This window comes from Hypanus sabinus, chromosome 10, assembly GCF_030144855.1.
Source record: "Hypanus sabinus isolate sHypSab1 chromosome 10, sHypSab1.hap1, whole genome shotgun sequence".
NCBI lineage: Eukaryota > Metazoa > Chordata > Chondrichthyes > Myliobatiformes > Dasyatidae > Hypanus > Hypanus sabinus.
Genome location: NC_082715.1, coordinates 109,900,730 through 109,919,358, shown reverse-complemented (window position 1 = coordinate 109,919,358; position 18,629 = coordinate 109,900,730).

Genomic DNA, 18,629 nt, shown 5'->3' with positions numbered 1-18,629 from the left:
TTCTGAATGGTCCATGAACATTGCCTCCCTATTTCTCTTTTACCCAATTTTTTTTTCATTTGTGTAACCTGGAGTAATTTTTATCTCTTGCACTGTACTGCTGCCACAAAACAACGGATTTCATGATGCATCTCAGTGATAATACACCTGATTCTGATCTCCATCCTGTCCTCTGTCTCATTGTTATTTGAAATCCAGTCCACTGTAGAGGTGTCACCCACAAACTTACAGAGTTAGAACAGAAAAAGGATCTGGTGCAGAATTTGGTCATTCTGGTGTACATGTGAGAAAGGTTCCAACCTTGCCAATACCAGGACTAATGCCCTAGGGCAGACAACCCCAATAGGCGGACCGCGGGCAGGTCCAGACCACACCAACCCATTGGCACTTACATGAATGCACCTGTCATCACATGTAAATAAAGCGCACTGCTCTAATTTATTTTAACCTCATCCCGCACTGCACATCTGAGCGACGCCCCCTTAGAGCACACGACATTCACGGGAGAAAGTTGCACTTTCCACTCTGTGGGAGCATTGCAAGAAGAACGAAATGCGGGAGGATCCAGCAATGAAGGATTTCATGACGAGCCTGGCAAAAAACTTCAGGGAACGATAAAGCTCCCCTAAACTCTCAGGTGACATTCTCCTCTTCCTGAGACAGCCGTTCTCCATTTCAACTGACGGCTAGTGGACTGCAGAGGCCAAAAGGCTAGTGCCTTCCACAGATAAGGCAACTCTACAGACGGAGGTCTTGGAAATAGGAACATCTGATTTGCTCAAAGCACAGCACAAAGACGTTGGGGTGAGTGACTTTTGGATCAACCTGGTTCCCCAAGCTCAATTCAAAAACACGAGAGCTATTGTAATGCTCCTACTCACACTGTTCCCCTCCACTTACACATGTGAGTCATCGTTTTCTTCAATGAACTCCATCAAAAACCAGGACAGAAACAGACTCTCCAATCTTGGCCAGTGCCTCAGGATCACCACCACAGAAGACAGGCCTGACATCAGAAGGATTGCCTCATCCCGCCCCTGTCACTTCTCGCACTGATTGGTGAGTGAATCAATTTATTTTTGTCCATTTGTCAATCTTATTGTGGTATAATATTGCAACAGCAATAATACTGATAATTTCATTTATAGCTACACTTCATACTTCAAATGCTACATAGCTTAATTAAAAAGTAACAAATAGATTAAAAGAGGGGACAGAAACAGTGGAAAAGGCAGTACTACTAAAACTCTTGGTGTGGAAGAGAAGTGGTGACGACTACCATTGTGTATGTGTGTGTGTTTAAATGGTTGGTTTTGGACTTACTTTGTTTCAAGAGTGTATTTGTTTTCTTGTGTGACCCACAACACAGGCTTTGAGAATCCCAGGCCTAAATTATTACTACTACTAATAATAATAATGATAATAGTAATGGTAATAGCAGCAACAACAACATCTGCCCATGAACAACATACTGGCACAGTGAAAAGACATGCTTGACGTAATTTGGCCCTTGTGGAAAACCATTTGGGGAACCCTGCCCTAGGGGAAATGTTTGATGAGCTTTGGGCTAGGTTTGAACTCAAATGGTAGAGAAATAAGTTGTTGGCAGTGCGACACAATTTGTATTCAGGAACCAATGAGATAACAGGTCATTCTGTTTTGGGTATTGTGTAATTATAAAGGATTAATCAAAAACTTTGTGCGACCCCTTGGGAAGGGAGAACCAGAATATGTTTTCTTCATAATGATGAAGTTGCTTTGGTGGCTAGGATCCTGAAAACAAAGGGAACTGTGATGGTATAAAGCAAGAGTTGGCTAAGGTAGACGAGGAAGCATTACTTGTGGGCTGTTGGTGGACCACATAGATTAAAAATATTAAACAAAAAAACTAATATGAAAAAACAAAACAGGAAGGTTGACTTAACAAAGGGTAAGAAAGGAAAGTCTGTCAGAGAAGGAGACATACAGATTGGCCCAAGGTTCAACAGACCTGAGGATGAGAACTCAGCAAACTGGAGCATGGTAGTAAGCTTGCAGGTGACTTACAAATTTTCTGTAGATATGCAAACAGAGAAAGGCTTATGAAGACAAACGTAGGTTCCCGGCAATCCAAATCAGGGGAATTCGTAATGGGAAAGAAAGAGATGGCAGACAAATTGAACAGATCCTTTGATTCACAATAGATACTAAATTATATTCCAGTCTATTTCTAAAGAACTTTATGGGACGGAAGGCTGATAAATCTGGAAAGATCTGTTCATTGGTCATTGTAAACTATCCTGTGATCTCGTTAGTTAATCAGGGTTGTGGGATCACTGGGGTGGTGAGGCTCAAAGGGCAGAAGTGGCTACTCCACACTCTGTCACTAAATAAGCAAAATAATAAATAAATCAATAGATTTTGGATAGATAAAAAAATAGATGAACAGATAAATAAATAAACAAAAGAAGAACAGACAAACAAATAGATAAATAAATTGATACATCCCTTTGATCAGCAGCACAGAGTGCTTAAAGAAGTGGCCCTGGGTTCATGCATTGGTGTTATTTCCCAACAGACTTTCAACCAGTCCCTGTGAACTGGAGGGTAGTAACTTAACCCCACTATTTAAAAGGGAGGGAGAAAGAAAGCAGGGAATTTTTGCCCAGATAGTCAGAGGTGGGGAAATGTGGAGCCCATTACTGCAGAGGTAAGGTCCGGAGAGGGGTTGCAGGAGAGTGGGAATATGGAAGAATGGGTATGTCAGTGAGGAAGAGCGGAAAGGGTGGAAACCAGTGCTGGAGAATGTGTTCTAGAGGTTTGAATGAGGGAAGCGAAATGGGAATGTTGGAAAGGATACAGAAAATGGGATGAGGATGTGGGAAGCAGCAATAGAGAGGAAAATGCTGGGAGTGGAGAAGGAAACATGGGGTATTGAAATAGAATGGGGAGATTTGCGTAAAAGACAGATTTAACATGGAAACAGTCCTTTCAGTCCACTCTTGCTAATAATCATCCTCATTTTATTCTAGTCCTACCCTCAACCATTTTATTCTCCTCAGTCCCATCAGTCCCTCCCAGATTCTAATACCGATTGACACACAATGGGAAATTTATATTGGCCTACTAATCTGCCTACCCACAAGCTTTTGGTGTGTGAGAGGAAACTGGAGCCTCTGATGGAAAACTATATGGTCACTGGGAGTATGTGCAAAATCCGCACAAACAGGAGCAAAGGTCAGGATCAAACCTGCATCTCTGGAATTGCGAGGCAGTGACTCTGCACTGACCCACTTAGGAGAGGAATATAGGGGAGTGGGAGAGGGAGGAGTCATATGGGAGTGTGGGGTGGTGTTGGGAATGTGGGAGTTCAGAGGGAGGAATGCTGGAGTGAGGGGATGATGTGGGAGTGGGAAGGTTTGTGAGGGGGATATAGTGGTGGGGATGGAGGGAGTTGTGACAGGGGTAAGTGGGAGTAGGAGGGAACTATGGGGGTGGGGGTGCAGCCATGAGGTTGTGAAAGCTATTGAGGGAGCGTAGGGAATGTAGTCGTTGGGTATGACTTGGAGAATGTGGGAGAGTCAGGTTCATTGATGGGAATGTGGGAAGTGGAGGTGGGGATACAGGAATTAAAAAGAGGCTTGTTAAGGGAGGTACAGATCCCATCCTGGAGAGACTTCAGGGGTGGGGCTCTACCTTCCCTGGTGCCGAGGGTGGTCCTGGAGCTCAGTTGGGGGCTGATGACTGCAGGCAGTGAGAGGACTCAAAGTGCTGAGCACTTCCAGTGCAGCCCTTGGCTGTGGTTCATTCCACCCCTCCCCACCCCACCCTACCACCAACAGGGGGTTGCGTGGGCTCTGTTTTCACAGGCCGTGTTGGGAAGCTGCATCCAATTACGTGCAAGGAATGTGCATAATCTGATCTCAAACATGGCCACACATGTCCTTCTGCCAAGCTGGAACAAAATCTACAGAGAGGGTGTGGAGTGGGGAACCATGGAAACTCATTCACTCAATCAGCACCACGTCATTTCGACCCACAGACTCATCCACTGAGCAAGCTATTGATCGCTCTTCATTCCACAACTACCCCCAACCCCAGCTCCAATCAATTTGCCCTGAGATGAGCTGGCCTCACTAAAATCTGCAATATTCTGTCAGCTTGCAGAGAGATTGTTTTTCCTGGTAAGGGTGCCAAGAACCAGACTTACAGACTGAGAGTAAGGAAAAAGCCGTCTGGGACTCAGATCAGGACAAATGCAGGATTAACCTTGATAGGTGGCTCGGTCAGCACGGACGAGTTGGACAAAGGCTCTGGCTTCTGTGCCGTGTGACTCTATAATTCCTGCAGTGGCGGGTGAATCTTCGGAATTCTCCATCCTAGGATCTGTAAAGACTGAGTCAACACAGAGGCTGGCAGAATTGGAATATTAAAGGGACCAAGGGATATGGGGAAGATAGATATGAGGCAAAAAAGAATCAGCCTTGATCTTGAAGTGATGGAACAGGCACAAGGGGCCAAATGGCCAACAGGGCCTATTCCTGCTGCTATCTGAGCTCCTTTGTTAGTGCACATCTGTTTGTGTGTGTGTCTGTGACAGTCTGAGTCTATGAGTGTATACACTTGTGAGAACTGTGAACTGACACAAGTTTTAAATGCTTTGAGTAGCAAAGAGTTTTATGTACATCCAAATAGTGAATAATATTAACAGAGCTAGGCTTTAATTATGAAACTTTAGCTTTTAAATAATAGTTTATATCTACATTGCCAATTTGAATAGCAATTGTAAAGACTCTAAGCCGTGGTTACAGGCAGCTGTGCACACAACAGCTCCAAATCTGTTGCCATTTAAAGACACAGTATTTTTAGTCACTATTTAAAGGCACAGCAGCTTCAAAAGTGAAATAAAGGCACCACAAATAAATTCACCACTGCCTCTTTGTGACAGTGCAAACTTTAATCAACTGAGATGTTTGAAGATAAGGACCTTTGACCTGGCACAATGCTCATAGCCTATCAGGATGCAGTGATGCCTGCCCTCACACACTGTTTGGAGAGACTTGGACAACCCACAGCAGGGATCCCAGATTATCGAGAAACATCACAAATGCTCACTCTGCAAAATCCCCCAACTCTACTGGATATGGGGTGATGAATATGGGGAAATTGTAGATATGAGGCAGTGATGGATATGAGGCAGTGGTGGAGGTGGGACAGTGATTGATATGGGGCAGGAATGGAAATGGGGCAGGGATGGATATGTGGCAATGGTGGATATGGGCTCTGATGGAAATGGGACAGTGATCGATATGGGGCACAGATGTATATGGGGTAATGATGGATATGGAGCAGTGGTGGTTATGTGGCAGTGGTGGATATGGGGTCATGATGGATATGGAGCAGTGATGGTTATGTGGCAGTGGTGGATATGGGGTCATGATGGATATGGGGCAGTGGTAAATATGGGGCAGTTGGATATGGGCAGTGGTGGAGATGGGGCAGTGGTGGATATGGGATCATGATGGATATGGGGCAGTGGTGGATATGGGGTCATGATGGATATGGGGCAGTGGTGGATATGGGGAGTGATAGATATGGGCAGTGGTGGATATGGGGCAGTGGTGGAGATGGGGCAGTGGTGGATATGGAGCAGCAGTGGATATGGGGGAGTTGGATATGGGACAGTGGTGGGCATGGAACAAGTAACTGGTAAACAGTAGATCATTGGAAAAGTCCAGATTTGAAGTGAAGAGGGCATGGGATCACATTGATCCCTTCACCACAGATAGCATAACCCTGTTGGAGAGTTGGAGATGGTGAACTTTAACCTAGAAAACAAGAGCAGTCACCGACACTCTCAGTCGGGGTAGATGCCATGTTGGTTATCTGGAAACATGAAAGGAATAGAATGATTGGTGGCTGGTTCTGGGTACCACCCTTTCAACTGTGGTCCCTTTCTCTCCAAATAACCTCCTGCCATGGCTGTCTTTATTACCGGCCCCCAAACACAACTCCCCCAGCCCAAAGCTCCCATCTCAGAAGCCACTGGAACCAGGTATTGCCATGTGCTCCTGCTCTACTCCAGCTCCTGTATTACTGAGTACTTGTCTCTCATCGGTTTCTCATTATTACCCGTATTGCTGTCACCTGAGGCTCATTGTGGTCCACCTATCATCTGCCTCTCTGTTTATTGCTCAGTGTATTTCAGTCCTGTGTTTTCACCTGTTTGTTGCCAGATTGTGTCAGTGAATTTTCCTGAGCCTTTTCAGCATTCATATCTGTCCGTCTGAATATCGACTGTGCCTGTTTCCCGATTCTGGTTTTTGGATCTCTCTGGATGTTTTGATCTCTGCCTGAACTTTGATGCCAGCTTTGTTTGCACCTCAGGATTTGTTGCTTGGTAAATATCACAGTGCGCACAGTACTCGGTCTGCGATAGGGTCCCTGCTTCAGCGTCCTGACAGTACATTCGGTCAACAGTTCACACAGTGACCCGCTCATATGCTGTGTTAATGCTTGCTTGCCCCAGATTTTTATTCAAAATGTTTGTGAATAGCATGTTGACATTGACTCTGCATGGGTCACACTCACTGGGTGTTAATGGCTCGGTCCAATTGGTGTGTCAATACAACACTCAAAATCTGCGATAGAGCCATTTCCTGTTCTTTACCATGGGACCAGGAAAACTCTGACTCAATATGGATGGATTGCCTGCACTTTGAATATATCACTCACACCGAGTGAATGTTCACTCGGGGCCAGCAAAACTCAGAGCGTGAAGGATCACTCACTGTGGACGAAGTTACTGTGTGTAGTGTCAGTCTGTGAACAGGACACACAATATGACTGGTCAGTCAGTGTGACTGAGGCTCACCATGTGAAGCACCATTCAGTGTGAAGAGGAAACACCATATGAAGGATCACACTGTGAACAGGTCTCACCCTGTGAAGGATCACTCCGTGTGAATGTGACTCTGAATGTCACTCAATGTGAACGGGTCTCACTGTTTGAATATCACTCAGTGTGAATGGGTCTCGCCATTTGAAGGGTCACTCAGTGTGAACAGGTCTCACTGTCTGAATATCACTCAGTGTGAATGGGTCTCACCATATGAAGGGTCACAGTGTGAACGGGTCTCACTGTCTGAATATCACTCAGTGTGAACGGGTCTCACTGTCTGAATATCACTCAGTGTGAATGGGTCTCACCACATGAAGGGTCACTCAGTGTGAATCCCTTCAGGTAAGATGGTGGCATGCCCAGATGCAACAGCTTCTATGGGGTCAGTCAGTGGTGTTCTTGTCTTTTGGAGCCATGCATTTTATGATGGCAGGACCCTGCTGGATATTGAGAACTTGGACTACTGCAGATCTACACTTGGTGCAGGTCATGCTGCTGCCGGTGTTGGAGGTGTTGGTGCAAGAAGGCTGTTTGCAGTCTAACAGCAGGCGATTATCCGAGTCACTTTCCTTGTGTTAGCAACAGAGACCCTGTTGAACATTAGTAAACTGGAATGCTGCAAGTCACTGCTTTATTGGTGAGACAAATGGTGGGGGAAGTGTGTTGCCTCAGTCGTGGCAGGGACTGGGACTCGGGCTGCGGTGTCGCCTGTTTACGGCCGCCTGGGAGAGGGGTATTGGAGCCAGTGCCCTCCATCATAGTGCCAGGGACAGTATGGTGTGGCATCCAGGCTGGAGTGGGTGCTGTCCTCTAGTGCTTGCTCAGCAGAAAACAAGCCATATTGCTCCTAACATTCATGGACTTTTAGTTTGGAATATTTTTTTATGTGTGTGACTGTATTCTACTGATATTGTATATGTGCTTACTATCTTCTACGTGCTCTATCTGTCTTCAACTGTGCATGACTGTTCTTTCTGGCTTTTGCAACCTAGCCTGGGAGTAATGCTCTATCAATTGGTGGTTTAGAAGTAATTCATACGTGGTTGAATTGAATTAAATGGGACTCGTGCGTGAAAGATTACTCACTGTAAACAGGATTCACCACGAAAAGGATCACTCAGTGTGAATGGGACTCACTCTGTGATGGGTCATTCAGGGTGAACATCACTCGCACTGTGACGGGTCACTCGGTGTGAATGGGACTCGCCCTGTGACGGGTCACTCAGTGTCAGTGGGACTCGCCCTGTGATGGGTCACTCAGCGTGAATGGGACTCGCCCTGTGACGGGTCACTCAGTATCAGTGTGACACGCCATGTGACGGGTCACACAGAGTGACTGGGACTCGCCCTGTGACGGGTCACTCAGTGTGAATGGGACTCGCCATGAGACGGTTCACTCAGTGTCAGTGGGACACGCCCTGTGACGGGTCACTCAGTGTGAATGGGACTCGCCATGAGACAGTTCACTCAGTGTCAGTGGGACACGCCCTGTGACGGGTCACTCAGTGTGAATGGGACTCGCCCTGTGACGGGTCACTCAGTGTGAATGGGACTCGCCCTGTGACGGGTCACTAAGTGTGAATGGGACTCGCCCTGTGACGGGTCACTCCGGGTCAGTGGGACTCGCCCTGTGACGGGTCACTCAGTATCAGTGCGACACGCCCTGTGACGGGTCACACAGAGTGACTGGGACTCGCCCTGTAACGGGTCACTCAGCGTGAATGGGACTCGCCCTGTGACGGGTCACTCAGGTTGAATGGGACACGCCCTGTGACGGGTCACTCAGTGTGAATGGGACTCGCCCTGTGACGGGTCACTCAGTATCAGTGAGACACGCCATGTGACGGGTCACACAGAGTGACTGGGACTCGCCCTGTGACGGGTCACTCAGTGTGAATGGGACTCGCCATGAGACGGTTCACTCAGTGTCAGTGGGACACGCCCTGTGACAGGTCACTCAGTGTGAATGGGACTCGCCCTGTGACGGGTCACTCAGTGTGAATGGGACTCGCCCTGTGACGGGTCACTAAGTGTGAATGGGACTCGCCCTGTGACGGGTCACTCCGGGTCAGTGGGACTCGCCCTGTGACGGGTCACTCAGTATCAGTGCGACACGCCCTGTGACGGGTCACACAGAGTGACTGGGACTCGCCCTGTAACGGGTCACTCAGCGTGAATGGGACTCGCCCTGTGACGGGTCACTCAGGTTGAATGGGACACGCCCTGTGACGGGTCACTCAGTGTGAATGGGACTCGCCCTGTGACGGGTCACTCAGCGTGACTGGGACTCGCCCTGTGATGGGTCACTCAGTGTCAGTGGGTCACTCAGTGTGAATGGGACTCGCCCTGTGATGGGTCACTCAGTGTGAATGGGACTCGCCCTGTGATGGGTCACTCAGTGTCAGTGCGACACGCCCTGTGATGGGTAACTCAGCGTGACTGGGACTCGCCCTGTGATGGGTCACTCAGTGTCAGTGCGACACGCCCTGTGATGGGTAACTCAGTGTCAGTGGGACTCGCCCTGTGACGGGTCACTCAGCGTGACTGGGACTCGCCCTGTGACGGGTCACTCAGTGTCAGTGGGACACTCAGTGTGAATGGGACTCGCCCTGTGATGGGTCACTCAGTGTGAATGGGACTCGCCCTGTGACGGGTCACTCAGTGTCAGTGGGACACTCAGTGTGAATGGGACTCGCCCTGTGATGGGTCACTCAGTGTGAATGGGACTCGCCCTGTGACGGGTCACTCAGCGTGACTGGGACTCGCCCTGTGACGGGTCACTCAGTGTCAGTGGGACACTCAGTGTGAATGGGACTCGCCCTGTGATGGGTCACTCAGTGTGAATGGGACTCGCCCTGTGACGGGTCACTCAGCGTGACTGGGACTCGCCCTGTGACGGGTCACTCAGTGTCAGTGGGACACTCAGTGTGAATGGGACTCGCCCTGTGACGGGTCACTCAGTGTCAGTGGGACACTCAGTGTGAATGGGACTCGCCCTGTAACGGGTCACTCAGCGTGACTGGGACTCGCCCTGTGACGGGTCACTCAGTGTCAGTGGGACACTCAGTGTGAATGGGACTCGCCCTGTGACGGGTCACTCAGTGTCAGTGGGACACGCCCTGTGACGGGTCACTCCGTGTCAGTGGGACTCGCCCTGTGACTGGTCACTCAGCGTTAATGGGACTCTACCTGTGACGGTTCACTCAGCGTGAATGGGACTCGCCCTCTGATGGGTCACTCAGCGTGAATGGGACTCGCCCTGTGACGGGTCACACAGCGTGAATGGGACTCGCCCTGTGACGGGTCACTCAGTATCAGTGTGACACGCCCTGTGACGGGTCACACAGAGTGACTGGGACTCGCCCTGTGACGGGTCACTCAGCGTGAATGGGACTCGCCCTGTGAAGGGTCACTCAGGTTGAATGGGACTCGCCCTGTGACGGGTCACTCAGTGTGAATGGGACACGCCCTGTGACGGGTCACTCAGCGTGAATGGGACTCGCCCTGTGACAGGTCACTCAGTGTCAGTGGGACACGCTCTGTGACGGGTCACTCAGGGTGAATGTGACTCGCCCTGTGACGGGTCACTCAGCGTGGATGGGGCTTGCCCTGTGACGGGTCACTCAGCGTGACTGGGACTTGCCCTATGACGCGTCACTCAGGGTGAATGTAACTCGCCCTGTGACGCGTCACTCAGGGTGAATGTGACTCGCCCTGTGACGCGTCACAGGGTGAATGTGACTCGCCCTGTGACGGGTCACTCAGTGTGAATGGGACTCGCACTGTGACGGGTCTCTCAGGGTGAATGGGACTCGCCCTGTGACGGGTCACTCCGTGTCAGTGGGACTCGCCTTGTGGCGGGTCACTCAGTGTGAAGGGGACTCGCCCTGTGAATGATCTCTCATTGTGAACGGGACTCACCGTGTGAATGATCTATCATTGTGAACGGGACTCACCGTGTGAATGATCTCTCAGTGTGAACGGGACTCACCGTGTGAATGATCTCTCATTGTGAACGGGACTCACCGTGTGAATGATCTCTCATTGTGAACGGGACTCACCGTGTGAATGATCACTCATTGTGAACGGGACTCACCGTGTGAATGATCTCTCATTGTGAACGGGACTCACCGTGTGAATGATCTCTCAGTGTGAACGGGACTCACCGTGTGAATGATCTCTCAGTGTAAACGGGACTCACCGTGTAAATGATCTCTCATTGTGAACGGGACTCACCGTGTGAATGATCTCTCATTGTGAACGGGACTCACCGTGTGAATGATCTCTCATTGTGAACGGGACTCACCGTGTGAATGATCACTCATTGTGAACGGGACTCACCGTGTGAATGATCTCTCATTGTGAACGGGACTCACCGTGTGAATGATCTCTCAGTGTGAACGGGACTCACCGTGTGAATGATCTCTCAGTGTAAACGGGACTCACCGTGTAAATGATCTCTCATTGTGAACGGGACTCACCGTGTGAATGATCTCTCAGTGTAAACGGGACTCACCGTGTAAATGATCTCTCATTGTGAACGGGACTCACCGTGTGAATGATCTCTCAGTGTGAACGCGACTCACCGTGTGAATGATGTCTCATTGTGAACGGGACTCACCGTGTGAATGATCTCTCAGTGTGAACGGGACTCACCGTGTGAATGATCTCTCAGTGTGAACGGGACTCACCGTGTGAATGATCTCTCAGTGTGAACGGGACTCACCGTGTGAATGATCTCTCATTGTGAACGGGACTCACCGTGTGAATGATCTCTCAGTATGAACGGGACTCACCGTGTGAATGATCTCTCAGTGTGAACGGGACTCACCGTGTGAATGATCTCTCAGTGTGAACGGGATTCACCGTGTGAATGATCTCTCAGTGTGAACGGGACTCACCGTGTGAATGATCTCTCATTGTGAACGGGACTCACCGTGTGAATGATCTCTCAGTGTGAACGGGACTCACCGTGTGAATGATCTCTCAGTGTGAACGGGACTCACCGTGTGAATGATCTCTCATTGTGAACGGGACTCACCGTGTGAATGATCTCTCAGTGTGAACGGGACTCACCGTGTGAATGATCTCTCAGTGTGAACGGGACTCACCGTGTGAATGATCTCTCATTGTGAACGGGACTCACCGTGTGAATGATCTCTCAGTGTGAACGGGACTCACCGTGTGAATGTTCGCTCAGGGTGAACGGGACTCACCGTGTGAATGATCTCTCATTGTGAACGGGACTCACCGTGTAAATGATCTCTCAGTGTGAACGGGACTCACCGTGTGAATGATCTCTCAGTGTGAAGGGGACTCACCGTGTGAATGATCTCTCAGTGTGAACGGGACTCACCGTGTGAATGATGTCTCATTGTGAACGGGACTCACCGTGTGAATGATCTCTCAGTGTGAACGGGACTCACCGTGTGAATGATCTCTCAGTGTGAACGGGACTCACCGTGTGAATGATCTCTCAGTGTGAACGGGACTCACCGTGTGAATGATCTCTCAGTGTGAACGGGACTCACCGTGTGAATGATCTCTCAGTGTGAACGGGACTCACCGTGTGAATGATCTCTCAGTGTGAACGGGACTCACCGTGTGAATGATCTCTCATTGTGAACGGGACTCACCGTGTGAATGATCTCTCATTGTGAACGGGACTCACCGTGTGAATGATCTCTCATTGTGAACGGGACTCACCGTGTGAATGTTCGCTCAGGGTGAACGGGACTCACCGTGTGAATGATCTCTCAGTGTGAACGGGACTCACCGTGTGAATGATCTCTCAGTGTGAAGGGGACTCACCGTGTGAATGATCTCTCAGTGTGAACGGGACTCACCGTGTGAATGATCTCTCAGTGTGAACGGGACTCACCGTGTGAATGATCTCTCATTGTGAACGGGACTCACCGTGTGAATGATCTCTCAGTGTGAACGGGACTCACCGTGTGAATGATCTCTCAGTGTGAACGGGACTCACCGTGTGAATGATCTCTCATTGTGAACGGGACTCACCGTGTGAATGATCTCTCAGTGTGAACGGGACTCACCGTGTGAATGTTCGCTCAGGGTGAACGGGACTCACCGTGTGAATGATCTCTCATTGTGAACGGGACACCGTGTAAATGATCTCTCAGTGTGAACGGGACTCACCGTGTGAATGATCTCTCAGTGTGAAGGGGACTCACCGTGTGAATGATCTCTCAGTGTGAACGGGACTCACCGTGTGAATGATCTCTCAGTGTGAACGGGACTCACCGTGTGAATGATCTCTCATTGTGAACGGGACTCACCGTGTGAATGATCTCTCAGTGTGAACGGGACTCACCGTGTGAATGATCTCTCATTGTGAACGGGACTCACCGTGTGAATGATCTCTCATTGTGAACGGGACTCACCGTGTGAATGTTCGCTCAGGGTGAACGGGACTCACCGTGTGAATGATCTCTCAGTGTGAACGGGACTTACCGTGTGAATGATCTCTCATTGTGAACGGGACTCACCGTGTGAATGATCTCTCAGTGTGAACGGGACTCACCGTGTGAATGATCTCTCAGTGTGAACGGGACTCACCGTGTGAATGATCTCTCATTGTGAACGGGACTCACCGTGTGAATGATCACTCATTGTGAACGGGACTCACCGTGTGAATGTTCGCTCAGGGTGTGTGGGAATTGCTGTGTGAAGGGTCGCTCACTATGAATGGGACTCACTGTGTGAAGGATCTTTCAGTGTGAACGAGTAATGCTGTGAGAAGGTTCACTCAGTGTGTATGAAACTCCCCAGGTGAATGATAGCTCACGATGAATGGATTTCAACATAAGGTGTAACGAGAGAGTTATGGATGGTGGTGAATACCAGTGCAGAGTGAGGTCTAGAATTAACTCAGACTCAGGCTCGACATAAACAAGACGACACTAACGAATCCAAAGGTGAAATCACAAACACTGGACCGAGAAATGGAACTCCTATGACTGAGCACTGAGGGCTCAGCATCAAACCTTTCCATGAAGGCATGTGGCAGGCAATAACTGGCCGTCTGGGTCTTAAAGAGACAGCAGCAGTTAACCACACTCCGGGAAGCTGCAGCACCAAAACATGGATGTCTGTCCATGTTCAGTCGGACCATGACAGGACCTCCACCTGCTCCACTGGCCAGCTCCTGATGGCCCAGGGCAACCAAGGTGGTGCATGTGAAAGTCCTCTATCAAGGTAGGGTGCACAAGTGCCTCCTTGGCCTCCCGAATCCAGAGGGCCCAGTTGATCTCTTGGTGAGCGACGCCAGCACTGTACTGAAATTGCAAACGAACCGCCTGTAAAAGATGGAAAAACCTAGAGTGGTTTCGTGGAGGTGGGGTGCGGTTAATGGCGCCCAGACTGGGTCTCATTAGAGTCCATTTGCAGGTTGCCATTAGAGATAGCAAACCCAAGGAAGGAAACTGTGGATATATGGATTTCACCCTTCCCGAACCTGACGGCTAGTTGATTCTTGAGAAGCTGTTGTAGAATCTGCCAAATGTATTCTTGAATGGACCGGGAGAAAATTCAGGGGTTCGCGGGTTCCCATCCTGGGGTCCACAGACCCCTCGGTTCATTGTAGGGAAGTTTGGGTACCCCTGGTCTAGATAAACAAAGAAGCGGTGTAGCACCTTCCGGAGTATGTCATTGATGAAGGTGTTTGCCTACTCGAAAGGCATGGACCAGTATTTGTAGTGGCCCGGAGGTGTTGAATGCCGTTTTCCAATTGTCTCCCTCACACATGCAAATTAGGTTGTTGGAGTTACGGAAGTACAATTTGGTAAATATTGTGGCTCCCTGGGGAATTGCAAAAGCCATGTTCATGAAGTGAGAGGGATCTGATTTTTAACAGTGATCTTGTTTCTCTCCCTGTAGTTTATGCAGAGCCTTAGTCCACCACCCTTCTCGGTGACGAACAAAAACCTGGCCCCAGCGGGAGATATGGATGGTGCAATAAACCCAGACGCTCAAGCTTCTCTCTGGGACCAACAGCGAGCAGAGCTGTCCCTAACAAGTACCCGGTAGCAGTTGATCGATGGTGCAGTTGTCGTCCCAGTGAGGTGGTAGAGTCGTGGCCATTTTCTTGCTTAAGATCTCTAGCAGATTTGAATATTCTGTATGTATTCTATACAAATCAGATGCACTGGGGTTAGAGGCGGGAGATTCAACAGGTAATAAGGGAGGCATGTCGGAAGTAATCTCTGAAGTGGTCCCGAGATTGTCCCAGAGATATTCCTGGAAGGCGTCTTGGGCCCCATTTATAGGTATTTCTTTTTGCACTGGGTTACCCTCCCAGAACAATGCCAGTAGCCCAATTGGCTCTCAGGTTGTGGGGTGACCCAAGTGATATTCTGGGGAGTGAAAGAGATAGAGCTGGGTTGATACACGTGCTGGCCAATCTTAATCTTGAGCCGGGAGGTTTGGTGGTTGATCTACCCTGGCACCAAAGGTTTCCGAACCAGGGCTGTGGCAACGAGCTGCTGGTTGAGACGTGAAAAGGGGATTTTCAATCTTCTGGCCAGTCCGAGGTCCAAGGACTTTCCCCCTGCATTGGATCTCCCAAAGGCACCTGCTTACAATACTCCTTTGGTCGACATCTTCCAGATTGACTGTGGAACTTTTTTTTCACTTGCTTTGTGTCCTTTACGTTTGTTTCTCATCTTGAATGTGATTCTGGAACTGTTGGAGTCTGATCTGCTGTTTGGAAATCGTCAGTGTTTCAGCGCTCGCAGTCTCAGGGAGGAGCCCAGGTGGCCGAGGCAGCGTGAACGAATCCCGTGCTGAGAAGACTGCAGGATGGCGTGTGACCCCATTTCACCGATTAAAGCGACGAGGGCAATTGAAACATAATTGGCCACAGACTGATTCTCCTGGCGCAACTTTGAGCTTTATCCCAGACCCGTGACCTCTGATACCCACCTGAAAGTCTCTGAAGAGAGTTCTGCACTAGCGCAGCCGGGTGAACCCTTCTCCCAGAGTATGGTGGCCTTGGCAAGGGAGGGCTGTCCCAGTAAGAAGCGAGATGGTACGGGCTACCTTGCGTTTCACTGTAAGGGAACTTGGACGCTGTAACTCAAAGCCCAAGGAGCAAGTCGTCGGAATACTTCGGGGTTACCGCCCTACCGCTCGGGAGTGGGTAGGTACAGCGATCCCTCAAGTGTTGACGGAGTCTCCAAGTTTAGCTCCAGCCGAACTCGGAATAATGCTTACCGGAGTAGAAGAATTTCTGGAGAGTGGTGAGGATCTCCTGAAGCAGGCTGGTGCTCTCGCTTACAGTTGCTTACTGGCAGGCCAAAGCTGTTTGCAGAGAGTCCTGACGAGAGGCCTCGGCCCGAAACAATAACTGTTCGTTTCCACGGATGCTGCCCGACCTGCTGAGTTCCTCCAGCGTGTTGTACCTGTTGATTTGACCACAGCATCTGCAGTGTACTTTGTGTTTGCAGATATTCATACTCTGCCGGGCTCATGATGCTCAATCGCGCTGTAACGACAGACCTGTGGTTGGCAGTGAACCCAAGTGCAGAGTAAGGACTCAAGCTCGAAATAAACAAAACGACACAAACGAAATCACAAATGGTCGGAGTAGAACCGGAACGCATGATTGAGCACTGAATGCTCAAGACGTTGCCTTTAAGTAGCACATGAAGGAATGTGACAGGCGATAATTGGCAGTCTGAGTCTTAAAGGAATGGCGGCAGCTCACCATGTTCCGGGGAATTGGAGCGCTGAATCTTGGATGCTTGTCGCTCTTCAGTCGGGTCCATGACCGTGAGGGATTACTCGGTGTGAACAGGACCACGACTCCCTTTCAGGTGCGCAGTCCCGCAGTCGCTGAAATGCTCCCGCGCACATTGCCTTTGTTGCCCTGCAGCTGGACATTTAATATGTTAATACACGTATCGACATACATTTCAAAAACTATCATTTGAAATACCCCTGTAATTAATTATGTATGAATAAAGCTAGTCCATAAATCTATAAAACTGTTGCCTGAAATGTTTGACCAATCACAAAATCGAGTCGCATTCACTGACTTTAACCATGTTTTAGAAGATCTGATTTCTCTGTAAAATCCTTCTGAGAAGCGGTTTGAAGACACTTGAAGCACTACAGGATCCAAAGCAAACATTAACAAGTTAAGGTCAGAGTATCTTGGCGATATGTACCGTTTTTTGTAGTGACGAAGTGCGAGATTTATTTGTATCTGTAAGTTCTGACGTCCATACTGCGCCTATTATTCGATTCCTTCGACTTAAATAATAGATTTCCTGACGATGAGTTAACTGAATGGCAAATCTGTGGCCCTGCTACTTGCAAACGCAGGCAATTTCGAATCTGGAAAAGAGAATGTTAACGGCCGACAAAAGGTACTCAACTACGACCATGGGCTCCGATGCCTCAAAATATCGCAGCAATACAGTGATTTCAAATTCGTCGTTTCTGTGTAAGTTAAGGCTGGTTCAATTAAGACTTTTAATGATCAATGATATGTTGAACTACGTGCTTAGAAACGAAGAATGTGAAGACCTGTCCATCCTTAGTGACATCATTGGCACATTTCAAGCTTTTGGTGTTTACTGCGATCGTGGATTCAGTCTTCTGAATTCAATCAAATGCAAATCCAGAAACAGACGAGCAGAGACTACTTGGATGATCTAATGAGAATTAAGACGTTTCTTTCATCTGGATGCGAAATTAATCTGGACGGTGTTTATAGACAGCGGATTTGTAATAATGACAGACAAGAAAATGTTTATGATACCTGAACGATTTTGGTTTTTTTGCACTCTATTTTAGTATACCCTTTAATTAATAAATAAAACTAAAAGTATATGTGTTTTATTTTCAAATTTAATTCTAAATATTCACAATATACATATTGCCAAAATCATTTAAAGTGCTGCGCAGTTTCAAGGCGGGCAGAACTTTCCTGCTCAGAGCAGTGATTGGTCCGCGCGGCTCAGGAAAAAAACTATAGAGGGAACATTGAACGGACTCGCACAGAAAGGATCACTCAGCGTGAACAAGTCTTGCCGTATGAAAGGTCACTCATTTGCGAGCGGGATACACTGCGTGCAGACTCACTCATTGTGAAATGGATTCACTGTGTGAAGAATCACTCTGTGTGTTCGGGATTCTCCGTGTAAATGATCAGTCAGTATGAACGGACCTCACTGTGTCAAGAATCATTCAGTGTGAATGCGACTCACCACGTGAAGGGTCACTCAGTGTGAACGACTCTCGGTGTGAATGATCACTCATTGTGAACGGAACTCGCAGAGTGATGATCACTCGGTGTGAACGGAACTGGCAGTGTGATGATCATTCATCGTGAACGGAACTCGCAGTAAGAATGATCCCTCAATGTGAACGGAACTCGCAGAGTGATGATCATTCATCGTGAACGGAACTCGCAGAGTGATGATCACTCGGTGTGAACGGAACTGGCAGTGTGAATGATCCCTCAATGTGAACGGAACTCGCAGTGTGAATGATCACGCATCGTGAACGGAACTCGCAGAGTGATGATCACTCGGTGTGAACGGAACTGGCAGTGTGAATGATCCCTCAATGTGAACGGAACTCGCAGTGTGAATGATCACGCATCGTGAACGGAACTCGCAGAGTGATGATCACTCGGTGTGAACGGAACTGGCAGTGTGAATGATCCCTCAATGTGAACGGAACTCGCAGTGTGAATGATCACGCATCGTGAACGGAACTC